Genomic DNA, 25521 nt, shown 5'->3' with positions numbered 1-25521 from the left:
TATGGTGAAATGAAAGTCAACTAACTCCCCAACCCAGCGATGTCCGGTGGCATTTAACCTAGCTGTGCTCAGGACATAAGTAAGGGGATTATTATAAGTGTACACAGTGAAGGTGGGTGCATAGTACAGATAATCCCTAAATTTATCACAAATAGCCCACTTCAAAGCAAGAAATTCTAGCTTGCTGGAATGAAGATGGTAATTTTTCTCAGCAGGTGTGAGTGTCTTGGAGCCATATGCAATAACACGGAGCTTGTTTTCCTGTTGTTGATAAAGTACTGCTCCCAAACCTTCATTTGATGCATCAGAGTGGAGGACAAAGGGTAAATTAAAATCTGGGTATCCCAATATGGGTGGACTACATTGCTGTGTGTTGCTGTCTACTTTACTGGGGTTTTGGATGGTAACTGTCCAGTATTCTTAGACTTCGGCTGAGTTTTGGAATTAGTTGAATCTGATTTCTGATTTTTGGAGTTTTCTATGAGTTTCTGGAGTTTTCTATGAGTTTAAACAGTGGTCTAGCTATCCTGGAAATGTCCTGAATGAAAGTGCGGTAATAACCTAGGAAACCTAGTAGGGCCCTAACCTCTCCCACATTTTTTGGTTCTCTGTCTTTAAGTTGGTTCACCGCCTCAAGATCTTGTGGGTCAATCTGAACACCTTCACCAGTCACTAATCGCCCAACATATCTGACCTGACGTTTAAAAAACTCACATTTTTTTGGTCGCAGTTTGACACCATGTTTTTGCAGGCGGCGAAGCACAAGCCTCAAATCATCAATGTGATCCTGGAAAGTTCTGGAAAAACAAAGCACATCATCCAAATATGGAGAGCAGCACTCATCCCTCAGACCATAAAGGACCCCTTCAATGCACCTTTGGAAAGCAGCTGGGGCATTCGTAAGGCCAAATGGGAGGCAGACCCACTCATACAAGCCCCAAGGTGTGCTGAATGCAGTCATGTGCCTTGAACTCTCATCAACAAAGCCTTGATGGTATGCACTGCCTTGGTCAAGTAGTGAAAACCAAGAGTAACCCCCCAGATTGTCCAACAGATCTTGGATACGTGGAAGTGGGTGGTGGTCCGCAATAGTTTTTTTGGTTCAGTTTCCTAAAATCAATACAGAGTCGTAAACTCTGATCTTTCTTTCTGACACAGACGACAGGGGAAGAATATGGTGAGGTGGATTTCCTAATCCAATCATGGTCAAGAAGATATTGGACATATTCTTTCACCTCCTTGTATAGGGGTTTAGGAATTGCATTATAGGACATCTGGACAGGTGTTTCGTCCTTAAGGTGAATTTTCAACTGCAAATTTGGAATGCAGCCAATGTCAGAGTCATGCCTAGCAAAGACTTCCGACTCCTCGTACAACATATTCCTGACTAATTTCTGTTCATTCTCCCCCAAGTGAGACAAATCAACAGGAGGATGCCACTTCAGACATGTCTCATCTTGTGTCTCACTGCTTTCTGGTATTAACTGTGCTGTCCATGAGTTTACAGGAAGATGAGGGGTTGACCATGAATCATTTTGGTTGTACGGAATTGGATTCACCTCTGTGACCTCCTCTAAATTTCCTATAACTGTTCTCTTACCAAGGTAGATGTCATGTTTAGTGGGGTTTTGAATAGGTATTTGGTAACACTTTATTTGAAGGGGGTTGAATAAGACTGTCATGACACTGTCATAAACATGACATAACACCTGTCATGAACATCAATAAGTCTTCATGAATAGTTATGACTGTTGTCATAAAGCGTCATTCGGTAAATAATGACATTTTTAATACAAAGTTGACATTATTCGAAATGTCTTCATTATGACAGCTTGTCATTAATCTAGACAAAATGTCTTCGTTATGACAACTTGTCATTAACCTCGCCAAAAATATCTTCGTTATGACAACTTGTCATTAACCAAGAAATCATTATCTGACATAAATTTGTTATAAAAGTATTACCGATTATACTTTAAAAATTAGCTTTATGTAGTAATACGATAAAGCTCTGCCATGTTGTTTAGTCTTAATTTTCTTAATTTTATCGATCCTACAGTTTTACAGCAAGATGTCTACAAAGCACTTATGAACTTAGCATTTGAAACATTATTTAAGGCTGTTTTAACCCTTGTGCGTGCGAGGACTGAGGCAAACGTAGAGAACTGTGGCAAATGATAAAAGTTTTACGTGTGTGGGGTCGGTTGGTATGGACCCCATTTCTAAACACAAGGGCTAAGTAGTGCAATACACCATCTCCACCAGTGAGAGGCAGCAGTGCACAGACAGGCGTGCAGTGTGTTGGTGAAGAAGAAATCTTCCATATTGTGGCGCAAACCTAACACAAGTTATAACTGCCAGACCTCCTGTTTAAAAAGAAGCCGAAGTTTGATACCTAATACATATGAGGTATGTGTCTTATTAACTTTACATTTTCTTTGAGAAAATAACATTGACTACGTTCTCTTTCTCTGTAATGTTAGCTACCAAGCCAATCCTACCTTGCTGTTGGTTAATGTTAGCTAAAGTTATTAAACACAATTACTCTAACGTTAGCCCTTAATATTAAATATATTTTAAAGACAGGCAAATAGTTTTTTCCCCCTCCAATTTTAATCTAGCAAATTAAAAGCTAATATATTAGTCAAAATTATCCTTCAGTATTTAACGACTTGGCTGATATGACACAGAGTTTGTGTTCTTTGCTTTGGCACGTTTAGCCACATGAAGACCCAGGCTAGCCTAAGGACACATGGTGGGGAGGACAAAGTTGGCTAATGAAGACATGCTACGAGTGTGGAGGATGATAATAAGGACCAGCCACCAGAGAAAGAAGTTCCTATTTGACCAAAGAGAAAGAAGCAGATGAAATATTCCCCAAGAAAATTAGGTAAGTCGTTTTTGTGTTAATATTTTCACCATGTGAAGTGGGGTGGGACAGCCAGGTAAGTGGGAAATAGGGAGCAGGAATCAACATTCACCAGCTGAGTTAAGTTACGTTTTAGACAACTAAAACTGATGTTAAATCTATTTATTTCTTAATAAGCTTCTTGCAAACAACCCTAAGTTAGAGTATCTGGTTAGAAATAATTTAGAATGCTCTTAAGTAAAAAGATGCATTCATGTGCCTAAAACTATATGTAGGAGCAGATTATGCATTTCTGTATTCTAAATGGTTTGGGTCACATGATCTGTCAGCTGTCTATTTAGTTAGCATGCAGTGTTGATGAGGACAGGTGTGTTCCACCCGAAAGGGGGAAACAGTTTTTGACCGCAACACAACGCAACGCAATACTAACGTGACGCAATGCTACCGCTATTGAATTAAATGCTGTGTGGATTGCTGAAACTATGTATGCGGTGTTATTGACAACATGTTAGAGGAATGACTTAAATGAAATAAGATGATGATTGCCGAGTCATGGAAATAAATGGATTACCTGCACTAACATCAAGGACGGCTCTCATTTCAATTAAGCGGCTAAGTGATCGGCGTGTCAACTTTACCCCGGTGTACCACCTCAGGGGCTTAAAGCTTTGGCTTAGCCTCTACACTATATATTAAATGATGCATTCGAATAACAGTGGCAGTCTGTCTGAACTTCTGCCAGACAAATATTTGATCAGAATAATTTTGTTCAGCTCCAGTTATTATTCCACTTGTATTAAGAAATAATTGTATTGCACTTTATAACAACCAGTCATGTTAACTAGGCATTTGTCTGCCAGTCTACCATTCTGACAGGGTGCAGCAAGGGACATTTTTGAAATGGTATTTAAATAAATGCTGGAATATGATGACATTGTTTTTTGTTTTTGTTCTTTTTTTAAGTGACCACAATGAATTGAGTCATCACCGACTATGAGAATGTCCAGAAGAGATTCACCAAGTTTGAATTCATGAAAAGGCTTTTGCCATGATTAACTATTGCAAAGCTGTAATTTCTGAGCATTTCTGGACACCTTCAAAGGCTGCTTCCAGGAAATGAAGACAAGAAGAAGATCTCCTGTTTTCAGAGCATTACAGGAAGACTATTACGAAGGAGATGGCTGACATAATCAAAGCAAAAATGTTACTGTTGAAAGAACCTATTTTCTTAAGTTAAAGAATAAGTAATTCTGTTTTAGTTTTTCAATCAGCATTTCAGAGTAACAATATACTGACCAGACATTAAACCCTCTGTTATCCTTAGAACAAGTTATCTTTTGTTTTATTCCAATGTACAAAGGGTTTGTTCTACAGTTATGATGGTAGTTATAAGTAGTCCAGTGTGTTTCACTTCATTTGAGGTAAGACTTAATATCAATAACTCTGTTAGCATTGCATTTGACACTGTAATACTAAATTACATCTTTATAATTGTTACTACTAGTTTCAATTTACTTGAGGTAAAAGTTAATATTAATGACACTGTAATGACACTTAATGACTGTCATAACTGTTACTTGTTTCACTTTACTTGAGGTAATAGTTAATATTAATGACACTGTAATGACACTTAATGACTGTCGTAACTGTTACTTGTTTCACTTTACTTGAGGTAATGGTTAATATTAATGACATTGTAATGACGTCTTCATAACTGTTACGTGTTTCACTTTACTTGCGGTAACAGTTAATATTAATGACACTGTAATAACACTTAATGACATATTCATAACTGGTGCTACTTGTTCCACTTTAGTTGATGTAAAAGAAATTGTTAATGAGTCTGTTATTAAATCATTTGCAGCAGGGCCGAGCGCAAATCGTGACACCGCACCTACTACTGGCACTTCCGGTGGCAGGTGTGACACCTGCCACAAGTGCCACTGCGTTCGGGACTAGCTGCCAGTGCTGCCGCTGCGTTCGGCTGACTTCGGCTGACCTCGGCACCTCTTACTGGCACTTCCGCTGACACCTGCCACAAGTGCCACTGCTTTCGGGACTAGCTGCCAGAGTTGCCACTGCGTTCGGCTGACTTCGGCTGACCTCGGCACCTCGTACTGGCACTTCCTCTGACACCTGCCACAAGTGCCACTGTTTTCGGGTCTAGCTGTCAGTGTTGCCGCTGACTTAGGCAAATGGACTACATATCCCATGATGCTTTATTACTAGTAGAAGAAGAACTTAAAGACAGACGAAGAAGACAGAATTTAATAAGAGGTTTTTTTCGCAGAAATACTTATGTTAGCTGAATTCCTACACGTTTTGTATATCATGTATGATTCGTTCATCCTATTTATTCACTAAAGTTCATCTGAATAATCCAGCCGACTCCTTTCGTCTTTGTATTAATTAAATACACAGCAGGTATAAGGGATGCCATTGGTTTCGGCACATTTATAACAACTGAGTCTGGCTTCCACTAGAGCTGCCGTTAGGTGTCCAGGATGTTTCAGAGCTGTCACAACTGGTGCCGATGTTTTGGGGGATGGCAATGACAGTTTTTTGAAAACGTGTTACTTATAATGCGTATTTATAAAAAAAAATTAAATGGTAATTGGTTATTTATCCATTTAACACTTTGAATATTTTTGACTGAGTTTAATTCAAGCAAGATGGCCAATTGAATATACTATAAAGTGTCACTATTACAGTGGAACCTGTCACTATGTTCAAGGACACATCTGGTTAATCACACATCACTGATAGTTAATAGGACTTTTTACTTAATCAAAATGACATTCAACCCTTGCCCATGTTTATATCGCAGAACAGTGGCTGACATAGTGCAACAGGAAGCCAAATGTTGCAACTGGATAATAGTAATAATAATCAGACTCTGTATAACGTATATTGTAGAAATTAATAAAGTTTGAAAAATAAATTTAAGCTTAATGATCATAATTTCTCATGGAGGAATAATAAGTTATTTGATCCTGATGTAGTAAATTCACACGTTGACTAAACATGAATTTTACAGTAGACTTCAAATTGCTGTTTAAAGTATTTACATACAATGGCTAATAAATATTGACAAATCAATTACTATGCATATACTTTGTGACATAAACTTGAAAAAAATGTTGAAACATATCTGCCAAATAAAATAATATGTAAGCAGCACAATTTTCTTTGAAAAAAGCATTTTCATCTTAAGTATAACCCAAAGTAATTTTTATTTCCAAAAATATGTAACAATCTTGTTCTTAATGCTGCTTAGGATTCACACATTGTCAAATTTTTTGAGGTGTAAATACTTTGTGTTTTGACTTATCAATATTCAATATTGGTGTAAAAAAAATTTGAAGGTGGTTTAACTTGAAAGTGAAAGTCCTCCTGCTGCCTTGAAAATGCTGTTGAAATGCATTTTGTAGCTCAGATTTTAGTCATTTTCTCATCTTTGAATAAGAAAACTTTGAAGACAATGAACAGAACCAGAAACAAACACAGAGAAGCAACCTTCATTTATGCCACACAAATCTGTAATAAACTTGACAAATAATGAAAAATAGTGGGGATTAAATTTAATAAATAAAAACAAGTAATAACTATTTAAAAATGGTTAACAGGCATTTTTGGAAAATTATGATAACATATTTCTTTTTTTTAAAATTGCATTATCTTAACAAAAAACAATGAAAGTTATAGTGGCTGCCTGGTCTATTAGATAATAGACCAGGCAGCCACTATAACTTATGACATCCTGTGCACCGTCATGGAACCATGCTGAACATAATGTCACTCTGGAATTGTCAATATCTCATGTTGCCACTGTCACAAATATTAACTAATAAGTCAATATTAGTGAACTTACCCGGTTTAATAATCAATAGCATTATATTAAGGTCATTGTATGAAAATAATTATAATCCGGAATTGACAGGAGCTTGTCAGCACAGACATACCATGGCAACTGAGTGTCAGTTGTAGTGGTAGGTACCTAGTGGTAGCTATTATCAGCTGTTGCAGAAGAGGTCCCATCTGACAGTGCAGGAGTTGTCTTTCTCTGTTTAAGTCTGAACACCGGCTGTATATTTAAATATGTATGAGAATTATGTTGTAATTAAGATATATTTTATTTCTATTTGTTTGAACTAAAGTTATTCATATGCTACATTCTGTCTGAAACAGATAGAGAATGAGGTTAGCAGCCTGTGGCACTCATGGCCACCTTACTTGTGCCACCTTACCCAGTGGTAAGGTGGCACAAGTGGCACCTTACCCAGAAGCCCGTGGCACAAGTGACAGCTTATGGCAACTGTCAACATGTTTTCACTGAGGCTGTTTATTGGAAACTGAAATTTGAGACTGTATAAAAAATAGACCAGGGCATATTTGCTTTTTTAAGGGAACAGAATACTTAAGAGGAAATGCAATACTTTGTGACAGATCCACCATTATTTTCATTAATTATAAATTCATTCATATTAAATCTGACACAGAAGCTGTCACCAAAGAATATTCTATTCCTATTCTATTGTTTTCCCCACTAAGCATATTTAAATATGCTGAAGTATGTATAATACAATTTAAAATACTTTAAAAATACAACTGTTTATAAATATGGCTGCATGTATAAGGTTTCCAGTAACAAAACAGCGTATTATGAAAGATTAAATGTTCAAATACGTCATTGTGCCTGTTAAACATATAACGCTGAGTGGAGCGGTCGAACGCTATAAGATGGCCGCCCTAAATCTCGTCAGCAAAAATAGGCGAGAGCGGTCCGTGAGGCGTGGGAGGTGCCAGTATGAGGTCGTGGCAACCCTTGGAAGGTGCCGAAGTCAGCCGAAGTCAGCCGAAGTCAGTAGCAACACTGACAGCTAGACCCGAAAACAGTGGCACTAATGGCAGGTGTCAGCGGAAGTGCCAGTACGAGGTGCTGAGGTCAGCCGAAGTCAGCCGAAGTCAGTAGCAACACTGACAGCTAGACCCGAAAACAGTGGCACTAATGGCAGGTGTCAGCGGAAGTGCCAGTACGAGGTGCCGAGGTCAGCCGAAGTCAGCCGAACGCAGTGGCAACTCTGGCAGCTAGTCCCGAAAGCAGTGGCACTTGTGGCAGGTGTCAGCGGAAGTGCCAGTACCAGGTGCCGAGGTCAGCCGAAGTCAGCCGAACGCAGTGGCAACTCTGGCAGCTAGTCCCGAAAGCAGTGGCACTTGTGGCAGGTGTCAGCGGAAGTGCCAGTAAGAGGTGCCGAGGTCAGCCGAAGTCAGCCGAACGCAGCGGCAGCACTGGCAGCTAGTCCCGAACGCAGTGGCACTTGTGGCAGCTGTCACACCTGCCACCGGAAGTGCCAGTAGTAGGTGCGGTGTCACGATTTGCGCCTGCTGTCTCTCCAGCAGGGCCGAGCGCAAATCGTGACACCGCACCTACTAATGGCACTTCCGGTGGCAGGTGTGACACCTGCCACAAGTGCCACTGCTTTCGGGACTAGCTGCCAGAGTTGCCACTGCGTTCGGCTGACTTCGGCTGACCTCGGCACCTTGTACTGGCACTTCCGCTGACACCTGCCACAAGTGCCACTGCTTTCGGGACTAGCTGCCAGAGTTGCCACTGCGTTCGGCTGACTTCGGCTGACCTCGGCACCTCGTACTGGCACTTCCGCTGACACCTGCCATTAGTGCCACTGTTTTCGGATCTAGCTGTCAGTGTTGCCACTGACTTAGGCAAATGGACTACATATCCCATGATGCTTTATTACTAGTAGAAGAAGAACTTAAAGACAGACGAAGAAGACAGAATTTAATAAGTTTTTTTTCGCAGAAATACTTATGTTAGCTGAATTCCTACACGTTTTGTATATCATGTATGATTCGTTCATCCTATTTATTCACTAAAGTTCATCTGAATAATCCAGCCGACTCCTTTCGTCTTTGAATTAATCAAATACACAGCAGGTATCAGGGATGCCATTGGTTTCGGCACCTTTATAACAACTGAGTCTGGCTTCCACTAGAGCTGCCGTTAGGTGTCCAGGATGTTTCAGAGCTGTCACAACTGGTGCCGATGTTTTGGGGGATGGCAATGACAGTTTTTTGAAAACGTGTTACTTATAATGCGTGTTTATAAAAAAAAATTCAATGGTAATTGGTTATTTATCCATTTAACACCTTGAATATTTTTGACTGAGTTTAATTCAAGCAAGATGGCCAATTGAATATACTATAAAGTGTCACTATTACAGTGGAACCTGTCACTATGTTCAAGGACACATCTGGTTAATCACACATCACTGATAGTTAATAGGACTTTTTACTTAATCAAAATGACATTCAACCCTTGCCTATGTTTATATCGCAGAACAGTGGCTGACATGGTGCAACAGGAAGCCAAATGTTGCAACTGGATAATAGTAATAATAATCAGACTCTGTATAACATATATTGTAGAAATTAATAAAGTTTGAAAAATAAATTTAAGCTTAATGATCATAATTTCTCATGGAGGAATAATAAGTTATTTGATCCTGATGTAGTAAATTCACACATTGACTAAACATGAATTTTACAGCAGACTTCAAATTGCTGTTTAAAGTATTTACATACAATGGCTAATAAATATTGACAAATCAATTACTATTACTACTTTGTGACATAAACTTGAAAAAATGTTGAAACATATCTGCCAAATAAAATAATATGTAAGCAGCACAATTTTCTTTGAAAAAAGCATTTTCATCTTAAGTATAACCCAAAGTAATTTTTATTTCCAAAAATATGTAACAATCTTGTTCTTAATGCTGCTTAGGATTCACACATTGTCAAATTTTTTGAGGTGTAAATACTTTGTGTTTTGACTTATCAATATTCAATATTGGTGTAAAAAATTTTGAAGGTGGTTTAACTTGAAAGTGAAAGTCCTCCTGCTGCCTTGAAAATGTTATTGAAATGCATTTTGTAGCTCAGATTTGAGTCATTTTCTCATCTTTGAATAAGAAAACTTTGAAGACAATGAACAGAACCAGAAACAAACACAGAGAAGCAACCTTCATTTATGCCACACAAATCTGTAATAAACTTGACAAATAATGAAAAATAGTGGGGATTAAATTTAATAAATAAAAACAAGTAATAACTATTTAAAACTGGTTAGCAGGCATTTTTGGAAAATTATGATAACATGTTTTTTTTTAAAAATTGCATTATCTTAACAAAAAACAATGAAAGTTATAGTGGCTGCCTGGTCTATTAGATAATAGACCAGGCAGCCACTATAACTTATGACATCCTGTGCACTGTCATGGAACCATGCTGAACATAATGTCACTCTGGAATTGTCAATATCTCATGTTGCCACTGTCACAAATATTAACTAATAAGTCAATATTAGTGAACTTACCCGGTTTAATAATCAATAGCATTATATTAAGGTCCCTGTATGAAAATAACTATAATCCGGAACTGACAGGAGCTTGTCAGCACTGGCATACCATGGCAACCGAGTGTCAGTTGTAGTGGTAGGTACCTAGTGGTAGCTATTATCAGCTGTTGCAGAAGAGGTCCCATCTGACAGTGCAGGAGTTGTCTTTCTCTGTTTAAGTCTGAACACCGGCTGTATATTTAAATATGTATGAGAATTATGTTGTAATTAAGATATATTTTATTTCTATTTGTTTGATCTAAAGTTATTCATATGCTACATTCTGTCTGAAACAGATAGAGAATGAGGTTAGCAGCCTGTGGCACCCATGGCCACCTTACTTGTGTCACCTTACCCAGTGGTAAGGTGGCACAAGTGGCACCTTACCCAGAAGCCCGTGGCACAAGTGACAGCTTATGGCAACTGTCAACATGTTTTCACTGAGGCTGTTTATTGGAAACTGAAATTTGAGACTGTATAAAAAATAGACCAGGGCATATTTGCTTTTTTTAAGGGAACAGAATACTTAAGAGGAAATGCAATACTTTCTGCCAGATCCACCATTATTTTCATTAATTATAAATTCATTCATATTAAATCTGACACAGAAGCTGTCACCAAAGAATATTCTATTTCTATTCTATTGTTTTCCCCACTAAGCATATTTAAATATGCTGAAGTATGTATAATACAATTAAAAATACTTTAAAAATACAACTGTTTATAAATATGGCTGCAAGTATAAGGTTTCCAGTAACAAAACAGGGTGTTATGAAAGATTAAATGTTCAAATACGTCATTGTCCCTGTTAAACATATAACGCTGAGTGGAGCGGTCGAACGCTATAAGATGGCCGCTCTAAATCTCGTCAGCAAAAATAGGCGAGAGCGGTCCGTGAGGCGTGGGAGGTGCCAGTATGAGGTCGTGGAAACCCTTGGAAGGTGCCGAAGTCAGCCGAACGCAGTGGCAACACTGACAGCTAGACCCGAAAACAGTGACACTAATGGCAGGTGTCAGAGGAAGTGCCAGTAAGAGGTGCCGAGGTCAGCTGAGGTCAGCCGAAGTCAGCCGAACGCAGTGGCAACTCTGGCAGCTAGTCCCGAAAGCAGTGGCACTTGTGGCAGGTGTCAGCGGAAGTGCCAGTACGAGGTGCCGAGGTCAGCCGAAGTCAGCCGAACACAGTGGCAACTCTGGCAGCTAGTCCCGAAAGCAGTGGCACTTGTGGCAGGTGTCAGCGGAAGTGCCAGTAAGAGGTGCCGAAGTCAGCCGAACGCAGCGGCAGCACTGGCAGCTAGTCCCGAACGCAGTGGCACTTGTGGCAGGTGTCACACCTGCCACCGGAAGTGCCAGTAGTAGGTGCGGTGTCACGATTTGCGCCTGCTGTCTCTCCTGGAATGACCACACCTTTATTGCCAGTCCTAACACTGCAATTTGTAGCCTCATCAGAGGTTGAAATCTGAAGGGCAGAAACCAAAGCCTCGACTGCTCTGTCAGTAACACTTAGTCTCTGAGTAGTGCAGTGATATCTGCTCCATTTCTTTCTTCTGTGTTGATTTTAATAATCTCTGCAATTACATTACTGCCTAAAAGAGGACAGTTAAGGTGGTTCTGACTAATTAATATTGACACCTGTATGGTAACATGGCCATGGTTCACACTGCAGATCTGGAGTTCAACATCAGCCCAACCATCAAATGGGACATTGGTGCCATTTGCTGCTGCAATTTCTAAGTGTTTGTTAGAAATAAGGGACTCTAGAAGCCAAATCTGAACACCAGGAAGAGTTCTTTCTATCCATTCTTTCCCTACCATAGTCACTTGTGCTACTGAGTCGAGAGCATTACCAGCGGCACCCTATTGATGGCACATGATATCATACATCTTTTACCAATGAGCTGTGCAAGACGTTTTCTTGGTGGAGATCGACAGGTTTCATGAGGTTTGACAGGATGGGTGATTTTAGAGTTGTGGAATAATTTTGGGGCCTCCTCTGTCATCCTGGTCACCGGTTGCCCCTCTTCAGTGACCTTTCTGCGTTTCCCAACATCTTTCTTTGCATACAGCCAACAGCCCAATGGCCAGCTTGGCCACAGCTGAAACAATGAGGGCAGTTAACTCAGCCTTGCTCTACACCAGAGGTTCCCAAACTGTGGGGCGCGCCCCCTAGGGGGGGCGCCGTGTCATTGCAGGGGGGGCACGGAAGCTGTCTGGATGAAAGAAAAAAAAACATGAACACTGTATGCGCTGGGTTTTTACCTTAGAATGGCCTGTTATTCCTATGTCAATTTGATACAGTAGAGGCTTCCACACTTCCCATATTTGTGTCCTATGTCACTTTTATCAGCAGGTAAAACTGTTTAATCAGTTGTTAACATGTTGTAACCTGTTTTTCCGAGCCGCCTTTAAACGCAACATGAGCGCTACGACGCTCGCGCTGGGTTTCCACCTGTGAAGGAGACCTGCTGCTGCTGTGCGGAGCTACGTAGGTTTGTGTTAGAATCACGGCAGCAAACCAGCAAAACGCAAAGAACTTTTCACAGTTTTTCCCTCCAAACTAACCGACTGAGTTGAGTAAAGCTGTTGGATGCAGGTAATGTTAGCTAAAAGATGACTAGCTAATATCAATACCTTAAGCTTAACAAGTACCTTGTAGGCTACTGATGTTGGTGTCTATTTTCAGCTACGTACATTCATTTTGCCCCCCAAAAAGTCATCCCGCCCCCCTCCCCCGTCACATGCGTCGTTTCAACCAGACAGCCATTTGTAATCCATAGGGGGGGGCGCAGAAAATGTTTGGAAACCACTGGGGGGGCGCAGAAGAAAAAGTTTGGGAACCACTGCTCTACACAGTTGCTACATCGGCCTCTAGTGTCAGCTGGAGCTGCTGGGAGGTGATTTTTGGGTGGACAGGGAGGGTCAGACACATCCTTGTCAGTAGTTTTAATAACCTGGGACAACTGTCTGGTTAAAGAAGACACCTGCGCAGTCAGCTCTTTAATTGCAGCACGATTAGCTTGCAATTCAGTGTCATCTTTATCTTGCTTTGAATCAGTATTTTCAAGTTGGGCCGCACCTACAGTCACAGGTCGAGTCTACGATGCTAACCCAAGACGTCTCAGTCTCTCTGCCTCTTCACTTGTAGACTTTGTGATCTGTTCTAACAGGAAATCATCACTAACCTGCAAGTCCCGAAGGAAAGGTTTAAGATCATGCCTGATATAACTGTTTTTTTTCATTCAATCCTTGGTACAATGTGTGCAAAAATGTACCCTGTACCCTGTTTCTTATCATAGCTAAAATCTGGCCCAGGTTGCGCCGACTCAAAAAGGACACACTGCTTAAGTCCCATTATTCTGTACAGAAATTGCTGTGCACTCTCTTTCTCATGTTGCCTTGCATTACTTAAATCTTGGAAAAGCTCAGTACTATTTTTATCTCTGATATGTGAGCGGAGGAACCGCTTAAGCTCATCGACGTTTAAATCACATTTGTTAGATAACATTTTTTTGAATGTACCTGGCTTCATTATCTTGAAGATTGTGCGAATTATTTCCATGTCGGTAAAACCTTCCTGTAGTCCTCCGTCTATTTGTTTACATAGGTTACTGTATGACACATCAGAACCAAAATCAGAGATTTGTCCACCATGAATCTTAAACTCTCTGCGTGGAAATAAAGCTACAACATAATTTAACCTCAACACCTTGTCTCCTACACTAGGAGAGGGGCTCCTCTTACCCCTTTCATCTGCTGTTGTTGGTATGTCAGCAGAGGAGCCTCCTGCTGTCTCTCTTGGCTGCAAGGATATGTCTGTATCTGGAGTAGCTGTCTGCAGGCCTGAGTCGATGAGGTCCAGCTGAAATGAGGCAGGACAACCAGTCTGACCAGCTGGCACATTCTCAGTTCTTGACAGTGTGGCTGGGTCATCTCCAGTTGCACCGACATCAGTGACGAGCAGCTTTCTAACCAGTTCTTCTAAAAGGAGGAGCTGAGCCATGCCTTCATCCTCCGACGCTTTCAGTTTCTCACTTCTAACAAAGTCAACAATCAAATCATACAGTTCGGGTTCACTTAAATCATGAGCATGAATGGCACTTTCATCATCAATCGAAGTCACAATTATCTGCAACTGTTCTGTACTCAATGTACAAAGTTTTTCCTGTATGTTGAATATAAGTATTCGCCGTGGATTGATGGTAGCCATGCTGACGTTTCACTGGTTGATTTGGCTCTCTGGATGACACACTCAATGCAGCCTTCCCTGAAGCCTCAGGAACCGTCTCTCGTCGTCTCCGCACCAACCTCTCCTTGCTAGGCACTTGGAATCCCGGACGTAGCCCCCAATTGTTACCGGCACCAGACCTAGGGGAATCTGGTGTCAGTATCAAGTGGTGCACAGGCAGATGAATCCTGTGCAACCAGATCTGTGGATCACAGAGGAAACGAGTCGTAACAATGTATCTCCGGCAAGAGCTCGTTTATTCTGAGCCGCGCATGCCCAGAGCCAGGAGACTTGTTCTCCCTGTTAGACCCACCGTGACACGAGAGCGCCCCCACTGGCAAGACACATGCACCTGACAAATACGTGTATGAACAACAAAAATAATAATAAAAACAAAACAAAAGACAAGATAAATTCTGATTGAAAAAAAGGGTGTATTCATCTTTTTTTTTTTTTTTTTTTTTTTACTGTTTCTCAACACACTACAGAGACCCTGCTCTAAATGGTCATGTTGCATTGAACAGTCATCTTAACTGAAGACAATAATTATTTACTTGGGAGTTATTTGTGTGTGCAGACCAAGGAAGTTCATGGCCTTGGACCCATAGAAATTATACCAACATACATGTTGTAAGCTCTGCCCCACACATACTGCTGTTGTGTACAAAGTGTTCACAGATTCACCCTAACTTTAATTAAAAAGCAGGTTAGAAGGACTAGAGAATAAATACAGGCTCATAAATGCAGCTTGTTGCTCATATAAGTAGAACATGTTTCAGTTACTGGGAGGTTTGCTGGAAAATGCACTGAGTTTTTTCATGAATAACATTTCTGAGTCCTATTCAGTGCAAGCTCATCTGGAATGTTCTCCTTATGGCTTGTATAGGAAATATATAAGTTAAGTACAAAACTTATTATGGCAAGAAACTTGATGCTGAATTTTGAAAACTTGCATACTTTAGTTGAAAAAGAAATACATTTATTTTGGACGCTCAGCTTCTTTGACTCAGATAGCAAATCTTTTAAGGATGGAACAAATCATTATCCACTTTAAAATGTTCCGTCACAAGATGGAAGAGAAACTACAAAATTCTAATTCCATGTACAAAAAAATATATAATAAAAAAAATTATGCATGCTACATAGACAAACAGCATTAGGCTAAAATATCAGCAATTGTCCTCCCTACTGATAATAGAAAGACCCACATCATTCAAAGACTAATAGGATGTTGTGTCCCACCAGTCAGTATCCTGAACTTTGCAGCAATCCCTCATTCTGAGGAAAAATTTGGATGAATGAAACATATAAAGTATGCCTGGTAAAGTAACTACTTAATGGAAAATGAATGTTTAAAAGCTCTAAGAATAACAAAAATATGCTTTTTACAAATCTTTTATCTTTTACAAACCAGTTGCTCTGACCAGAAAATCTTCAAAACAGGTTCTGTTGTCAGCACACATTTAAATTAAGATTGGTGGTGTTGTACTGTCTCTTACCTACTTTTATGGAAATATTCATTGGTTTCTTTGTAATTAACGCTCAATGCCAACACGATGACGGCTTTCAGGTTAGTGTTCAAATGTTTTCAGGTCATCCCCATTCCAGCTTGCAGATCAAGTTGAAATTGAGATCTCCAACAGGTTCACCAGCTGCAAACATCAAGAAGACAAGAAGCTGTTCTCTTTCATACTGAGCATCATGTTTTCTCAAATTCTCCCTAGATGTCCTTTGAGAACCACTGCTCATCCCCATGCTGTCTCTTCTCCATGTTGCCTCGTGGGCTTCCTGTTCCTGGACTCCCATCAGATGGTGTATGCCTGGAGTCTCACTCCAGGCAGAAAAAAATGAGAAGAGGGGAAAGCACAACTGTAGTGAATATTCACTTGTAGAAAGTTTAATGACATTCATGTAAGTTAAAATGCAAAATAAAATGCCAAGTGAGTGGAATAAATATTAACAAAAACATTTTATTTATAATAAAAATAAATGACATAAGTAAAAAAATTTTACCACATTTTGTATTTGTATTTTTACATTTCTGTTAAATTGTTTTGAACTTTTAAAACACATTTGTTTCATAATCTGGAAGTAGATGTTACATTTATCTGACTTACAAACATTTCAGTTGAGTTTTGTATTCTGTTAGACAAAGCTCACTCTATCTGGTGTGTATCTGTTTCGCAGACACAAATTATAAAGATATCCTGCTGTTCTGTGCTATGCTGCCAAAATACAATTAGCTCAAACCAGCAGAAATGAGACTGATTCTGAATCTACAAAGACAAAGACACTCCCTCTTACTCTATTTTTAGTCCAAGATGATTCTCCAATGGCTCATGTCCGTAACAAGAGATAATTTAACTGAAAGCAGGGGGTTCAACTTTAATTTGGTTGGGTGGGGTAAGGAATCGAATGCAAAAGATGATGAAGTGGAGGCGGATGTAAGCCTGGTGGGGAGTGGGAAATGATTTTAAAAACCTCTATTTAAGCTTTGAGACCCCTGTGTGGTGGAATTGATAGAGTTGTTCTTGTGGTGGTCATAATAGAGTTTTACTCCATCTTTTCATCTCATTTTCATACTTAGCTTGGGAAATATCAAGACTTAATTCTTTGCAATCTAACAGCTCACAGCATTTGTCATTTCTTTCCCAAGATGACCTTGCTGTGTCCTATTCTCTAAAATCTGAAAGCAATTGAACACAAAACAGAACAAGTTTGCTGCTATGTGACAGCTCAGCTGCTTATGAAAAATACAACACCCTTCGCTACTTCATCTTTTATAATCTCCCATTGTCCTGGAGTATTGGGGATGGAACCAACTCTGCAGTCATCAGGTAATGGATTGTGTAGTGATCCAACAGTGTGTGGGTCAAATAGAACTGAGATCCACTGAGAGATTTATTGACCTATGACACATGGGAGGTGTTGTCATGTGTTGTGTGACCATAAAGGATGCAGGACGCCAGGAGGTAGAATGGTGAAATAAAATGTTTAATAACAGAAATACAGAAATAGAACTTATACAAAATAGTGCCCAGCACTGTAAACACATAGAAGGGACATCAATGCCATGACTGAGTCTGTCAAAACAGTGAGACCGTTCCCCAGTAACAAGCCCTGGGTAACAATCACTGGGTCACCTGAGACCTGCAGGAAGTGCTAAACAGGAAACAACAGCCTTACTGTCTTCAGGGAGAGAGACAGTAAATGACACAAACTAATACATTAGACTTTCTCTGCAAACAACAGTTCTCACCTAAATGTGAACTTTAGCTGTATGTCTGCAGTACTGATGGTTCATGGTAGTGTTAATCAAGCTAAATTAAGATGTCTGGTGTAGTAAAGCTACACCTGGAAGTAGGTTTTTATCTAAAAGTTTACTAAAGTAAATGGAATTAAGTAAAACTAATTATTCACTCCCCTAACCCTATTAGTATTGTCAGTACTAATACTACTATGTTACCAATTAGTGTAACACTCCAGAGGATTCACAGGGAGCTATCAGATCAAGAATTGATACCTTTTCAAATATAAAACTAACATTAATTATCAGATTCATTTTGACCATTTCTACTATTCAGAAGTTTTGTGAAACATATTTGACGGCTAGTCATGTGCCCATTTCTGCTCAGTGTTCTAGAAACAGACATCTCTGTAGGGCTCAGGTATGTGAATCTGAGAATATATCACTTCGTGATATCACTTCCTTTGCAAATTTGTCACACCTACTTTGACACATTGCTTTTAATACTTTTATGTAACGTGCAAGTGATCAAAAAATGTGGAGGGTAGATTTTTGTGATTTGCACCCCCAAATCACAAAAAGGACTAAAAGGAACAATTTCAATTTTGTAATGTCATGATCTTAGTTTATGGTGTTTGTATTTTGGTTGATTGCTCCCTTTGTGTCATGGTGTTCCCCATTATTGGTTGCAGCTGTTCCTCTTTTCTTCATTATCTTTTGTCTGTATTTAACCACACCTGTGTTTTCTGTTCTTCATTAGATCCTGTATTTAGTTTGGTTGTTTCTTATTATAGCATTTGCCTACATGGTGTTCCAGAGTGGCTTTGGGTCCTTTACCCCTTAAATTATTCCTTTTTCACTTTACCCCGGATCTTCACTGCGACGCCTCCTCCTTATTTCCTGCATTACTAGACATGTAGAGTTCCAAATGTTCCCATTTTGGAGCAAACAAAATACGATAAAGGTGTGCTCAAATCAAGCAGAGTAGAACATTTGCATGATTACATTCACAGACGAAGCTTCTACAAACTGAATTTAAATGTTTCTGGAATTAAATCTCAGTGCTGCTCTTGCTTTGGATGTGACATCCAGTGGTACCATAGAGGCCTTAAAGCTGCAGCATAGAACTTCTAGAAAACATTTTTTTTTTTACATATTTGTTGAAAGATCATTTGTGTAGAAAGCAGCTCCTCTGCCTTCTCCTGTAGCCAGAAACAACCAATCAGAGTGAGGAGGCAGGTCTTAGCACTGCCAATCACAAACTTGCCCTTCCCCCCCAGCAAATTTAGTGAGTAAATGATGTTGAGTGACAACAATAAACCTTCCTTCTGGCTCCGATTGGATATTTTGATTCAGATAGCAGTAGTATCTCAGGAAAATGATGGAGGACAGCGACCTTTTCATAGCCAGATAAAGAGACCAGTCAGGTCTCACATAGGTCACACAGATCCTCACATAGGATCTGTCTTCTGTGACCCTACACATTTTGTAAATAAAAGTTACAAATTACATACTGTATCTTTAAGCTTTCCTAAACTTTTATTTCAGTTCCTTAACCTTTTGTTGTCTTAGTTAAGAGACTGCGGGAACAGGCTTCATCTCCTTTAGCATGATGTCATTGTTAGCATAGTTGTTGTAGAGATGAACATGTACTCAGTCTTGAAAATATATGAAGGAGAAATAAATTGTTTGTTATTCAGATAGGATCATCAGTGCAGCTTTCTAGGTTTTTCTGCATGATTCAAATTATCTCAAGAGCAAGTGGGATGGTAAGAGGTGTAGCATCCACTTGGACTCAAAAATAACAAATGGGGCAGACAGAGTAGTTCATGACTCTAAGACCAGGAATCAACTCAAAGGTTTAGCTCAAAACACAACAGACATAAAGTGGGTGAAAAAAGGACCGTCGGGCACAAAACCTACAGAGAAAGATGATACAAACATAACAGTGCATCCAGTGAGCTGCACGTCGAAACAGACAGGTTTGCACTTTTAAAGCAATGAGATTTCTGCAGCTTTTTGTTCAGTGCTGAAATGTGTAGGCAGAAACACTAAATCAGAACCATTAACACTGCTCGCCAACTTTAAACAGTAACACCAACATTTCTCAGTAACTGTTGAGTAGGATGGAGTATAACCACCATGTTGCCATTCACACTACCCAAACAAGTGAAAATGTTTCAAAGTCTTCACACAGACCCAAGTGAAGATAAAACTAACGACATGTGATGAAGATATAAACGTATATGTGTTAAAACAGCTCAAGTGCTTCTTTTTATAAGGCTTAGTTTACTGCTGAATTTAATGGGATATTTTTTTTCTGTAGATACAGGTTCATGTATGTGTATTTTTCCTTGCGTACGAATAAAGATTTCTTTTTTTTTACCTCCCCACCAACTCTTTTGTATTTTGTACGATTTGTGTTTTGTACAATTGCATATTTCTAAGAGCCACACTATATCATGCGTATGTGAAAAAAATAAAAGAACAATCATTAGGTCCATTTCACATTACTAGGTTTATTTCTGGGTTTTGTTGATCTTCGGCGTGAAGCATGAAGCGACATACACGCTTCAGACAGAGAAGAAAATGATCCTTTTCTCGACCAACCATACATACTATGGCAAAATATTGAACTCTAAATTTTCATACCCTTGGTCAGACATCTGTTCCTGACAGGCATATCTACTTGAATTACGTGACAAATAGTCATTGTGCTGTTTGGTGATATGGTGTGTATTGTTAAGAAAATAAATTTAAAATATGCTAGTTTTAAAAACTTAACCATATGTTCAATATTAGATAAAATTAATAGTTTTAAATAAGAAAATTTGCTCCAAATTATATCCATGGTTCAATCAGCGTAATCTCTTTTGTAGGATATTTCTATTGAAACATATTACACTAAGTTGAATTAAAGTAACTTGGCTTGTAGTTCTCTATAATTTAAAACACAGCTAGTTTCTCTGTGGACTGAGCAGGCATTCACAGTGGGTCGTGGCTCTGTGTGTGAGTTTAACCTTTTGACCACTGTCAAGAAAAGTCGAGCTCATCCCACTTCCCCATGCTGGAGATTTTAGTTTAAAAATAACAAGTTACCTTTAAAATTGAGTACAAAGGTAACATCAAGACCCAACAGTAGAGTCAGACGGTAATAAAATTAATCTGGTTGTGTGTGTTGTTGTTGTGTCCTGCAAACTTTGCTTTAATTCTACTTTTTTTCTATTTAATCATATAAATCATAGTCGGGCAGAAAGAGAGTCATGGAACAGGAAGAGAAGGTTTCCTGAAGAAAGAGGAAGAAAGCTTCCAGCCTGCATGTGGATAAAAATAGTTCAGATTACTCATTTCAATGCATTAAAGGTTTAAAGAATAAAATCTAAACATTTTTGAGTAATTGGGTAAAACCCAGAGTAAAATACTGAAATGAAGAATGGTAACTTATGATTAAACCAATAGTTAATATTGGTTTAACCAGTGGTTGATGTTGGTTTGATTATAAGAATATTTGCACTTACTCTTAGAGTTTGTGGAAGTACTACAGGTGAGAGAAGTAACTGTAACATGGTATCAAATAATTAGATTTCCATTAATGTCTGTAATAACTCACATTATGATTATAATAAGAGTAACTAATAAGTAATGGTTATTATAAAATTATAAATGAATGCTAAATCAAAGAAACTAAAAGGTTATAAATGTGATTTTGACATTGATTTTGAAGTGGTGTAAAATGTGTAACTAACTAAAGGTCACTGATGATGTGTTGGAGGTAGATGGTAGGTGAAGGGTCAGGGGAAAAGAGGAACTGATAGGAGAGCAGAGGTGACCAAGGAATTAGGTAATTAGAACAGACGTCATGTCTCCAAAACGGTGATGGATATGAGATCATTGGTTCAAGTAGTCAGTCAATGAGACAGGCACAGCAACAAAGGGTGTGTTTACATTGCACCTTTATAAGGTGAGTGGAAAAGAGGAATCTTTGGTTGGATCCTTCAGGCAGCTTCGAGCCAAGATCGAGATAGACAAAGAACTCTGCAGCTGAAGAGCCGGGACCACAGAGCCGAAGACTGTTCTGCACATGGGGACCATGTGCAGAACAACAAATTAGGGGACACCCCCCTAATTTGAATACAGCAGAGAAGGAAAGCCCGCCCTCCTTTAAAAGTATACAGTGTAAAAAAGTCAGTAAATTTACGGTAAAAAAAGGTAAAAAACCAACAGTTTTTGACCGTTGTATCCAAAAACATTGCATTACCGTAGAATTACATGGAACTACCGTAAGTCGAAACTGCAAAGAAAGTCAGTAAATTTACGGTAAGAAATGGTAAAAGACCAACAGTTTTTGACCGTTGTATCCAAAAACATTGCATTACCGTAGAATTACATGGAACTATCGTAAGTCGAAACTGCAAAGAAAGTCAGTAAATTTACGGTAAGAAATGGTAAAAGACCAACAGTTTTTGACCGTCGTATCCAAAAACATTGCATTACCGTAGAAATTACATGGAACTACCGTAAGTCGAAACTGCAAAGAAAGTCAGTAAATTTACGGTAAGAAATGGTAAAAGACCAACAGTTTTTGACCGTCGTATCCAAAAACATTGCATTACCGTAGAATTACATGGAACTACCGTAAGTCGAAACTGCAAAGAAAGTCAGTAAATTTACGGTAAGAAATGGTAAAAGACCAACAGTTTTTGATCGTTGTATCCAAAAACATTGCATTACCGTAGAAATTACATGGAACTACTGTAAGTCGAAACTGCAAAGAAAGTCAGTAAATTTACGGTAAAAAAATGGTAAAATACCAGCAGCTACTGACCATAATATTCACAGCATTATACTGCCGTAGAAAATACATGGCATTATCATAACTGAATAAACATATATCCTAAATAATTGTGACAGTCACGAATGTAGAAAATACAGAAATATAGTGTAAAAATATAAGTAATTGTAAAGTTCTTAAAAAATTGTAATATTGCCAGCAGTTAATTACCCTAAACTTAACAGTAGTAATCAGCCAAAATTACAAATTTTGCTGATATTTAGATCTACAATGTAAAAGCGTAAACAAGACTGCAAAAGAATTTTTTACAAAGAACAGAATGCTGGTGTGATATTTTGGTTTCTTTTTTAATAATGCCTTTAATACACCAAACTGAAATCTCAGCAGTAGACCAGGCATCGATCTGGCGACCCACCGATTGCAAAGCAAACTCCTACAGCCAACGCCACCATCATCTATGAGAGTATTTGATCATTAACATTAAGAGAATTGTATGTTAGCCCCTCTTGCTTGAATGAAGCTGAAGTTGGTTTCCAATTGCTGCTTCCAATTTGGGAAATGGCTAAAGGGCAATTCCACCTAATTTTTCACTACAATCAGCATCTTTAATTTACTCTAGCTAAAAAGCTACAACACCTAGACTCTTCAAATCTGGACTAGATTATTCTCAACTCATATCAGAATATTTAAAACCAAGTGTGGGATTTGTAAAACCTTTATCTGATTTGTGAAACTTCAATAAAGAACAATTCTAGTGTTATCCAAAATCATACAAGTTGTAAAGTCACCCATCATTGAAGTTTCACAAATCCCACACTTGGTTTTAAATATTGTGCTATTAGTAGAGAATAGTCTAGAGAGTTTTTCATTTTGTTATTGTGATAAATAGCAGGGTTTACAGTAAATGGAGACTGTTATTTGTCATGTAAACAAATAATTATCCAGTTCAGTGTTTTTCAACCTCTTTTGAGCCAAGGTACACTTTTTCAATTGAAAAAATCTCGAGGCACACCACCGACCAAAAATGTAAATGTTAGTTATGCGACTCAAGAGGAAAGAGACTGGAGTCAGCAGTTGTCGAGTACTCAATATATTTATTTTCTTTTATCTTCTGTTTCATACCTTTCAGTTCAGTTCAGCACAACATATTTGTCAAAACAACAAGAAGGAGAATCTCCCTCTCATCTCAACCACCTGGTTTTTAAAGGATGGGCTCCCATCCGGACTAATTAGAGGGGTGGAGCCATTTTCAGCTAGAACAAACAAACATGTGCACTAAACTATACCTAAAGAGTGTCTATAAAGTTACCATTAACTTAAACACCACTAAAAACAAAACTAGAAACAAACAATATGGAATCCAGTCAAAAATAGAAATACATCTCTCCCTCTCTGAAAATGGATTTTCCCAATGAGGCTAATTGGAAACACCAGGTCCTTGTCAGCGTTGCTCATGGGCGCACTTCCACGGCAACACAGGACCAGGTGACCTCAAAGAGATGAGAAAGATGATTAAAACAAATAAACAAATCAAATCACCTCCCAAAACAATACATTCACCCAAATAACCCAGAATATACAAAGAACATGAAAAACAGCACCTCTTAGGGAGGGGGTAAATCCCTCACAGTAAACAAAGATACTCTGTAGCCGCCTATATTATAGTCATTCTTCTCAAAGTGTCTTGAGTCCACTTCAAAAATACACAACACTTTGGGCTTAAATTTAAAGAAGTTCTAGAAAACTTCAGTGTTTTACAAACTAATCCACAAGCATTCTTTTAGCCAGAATACAGAAAATAATTCTTATTCTGAAAGAAGCAATAATATTTGGGAAAGATTTTACTGTTACAATATGAAGAGTTGCATGTACAAAATGTTAATATCTGTTTATTTTACCCATCTAATGTGAAACCTGTGCATGTTTGGATGAAAACAGCTGATTTCCTGGCAGAAATTGAAGAAAGACAAAGCTCTTCCTCAACAGCTTTCAGTCTCTCTCTGGTTTCAGTTTTCACAGTAGCCAGGCTTGAGAAGCTCACTTCACACAGACATGTTGTGGGAAATGGACCCATGTTCTTTCTAACTACTGCTGAGCTTCACTGTCTTTTCATCACTGTCGTCACAGTCTTGCTAAATACGATGCTCTCACCGCTACCTGTAACGTTCATGCATCACTAATTCTCTTGTTTTAATGTAAAATGCTCTGTACCTACTGCCATCTAGTGGTAAGAAAGTTACATCATTACGCCGCTAGTCACTACTACAGCAGACACTCGAAGATGGCATTATTTGCAGATAATTTATTTTAAAAAAAAATCTTTTAAAACCAATTACCGTATTTTTAGCACCTTCAAATTTTTTGGGGGAAAAAACAAACAAAAAAAACCTGTAAGCTGCTCTCAGTTTTCCGTAAGGACCCAGCAGAGAGCTGCGTCCTATGAAATCTGCTGGATATATTAAGGACGCAGCACTACGTCTCCAAAGTCGAACCACGGTTTTTATACCGAGCTTAAGTGCAGCGGCTTTATTTCCCTCCTGTAGTGGCAGATCGACAGCCCTCAACTTAAAAGCTGCATCATATGAGTTTGAAAACATTTCTCCGTCGTGCCTGCTGCTAGCATGTGGTTGTTCTAAATGAAAATTAACGCGTTCTTCTTTGATTTACAATTTTGACTTCTAATGATTCACTTCCTGCTAGAGAGCCCCCTGGTGGTTGAAGAAAAATACACAGAAAAGCCACACCGGGCTACAATCCACATGGTTCAAAACTTAGGAAAAAAGTAGCGTTGTATAGACCGGAAAATATGCTATATATTTTTACTAAACGGAACATTTAATTTTCACAGATGCAACACTTCCATTAATGTTTCTGTAGGAACGGCTGCATAGATTATATTTCTCGTCTACTTTAGACTACATGTGCTTAAAGTTATTGTTAATGGCAGAAGCAACTTTTTCCAAGTTTGGTTCAA

At 38.8% G+C, this 25521-nt stretch overlaps 1 long non-coding RNA gene across 1 annotated transcript; it reads left to right on the top strand.

Moving 5' to 3' along the window:
* The first annotated feature begins 1670 nt into the window (after positions 1 to 1670).
* LOC148152449 (uncharacterized) lies at positions 1671 to 2835 on the top strand. The gene is made up of 2 exons (XR_015762219.1): positions 1671 to 2409; positions 2721 to 2835. It is a non-coding gene; the product is annotated as an uncharacterized LOC148152449 (long non-coding RNA).
* The last annotated feature ends 22686 nt before the right edge of the window (positions 2836 to 25521 follow it).

This window comes from Poecilia mexicana, unplaced genomic scaffold (assembly GCF_051168715.1).
Source record: "Poecilia mexicana isolate PSO_F unplaced genomic scaffold, ASM5116871v1 scaffold_23, whole genome shotgun sequence".
NCBI lineage: Eukaryota > Metazoa > Chordata > Actinopteri > Cyprinodontiformes > Poeciliidae > Poecilia > Poecilia mexicana.
This window is presented reverse-complemented; position numbering and strand designations above follow the sequence as displayed.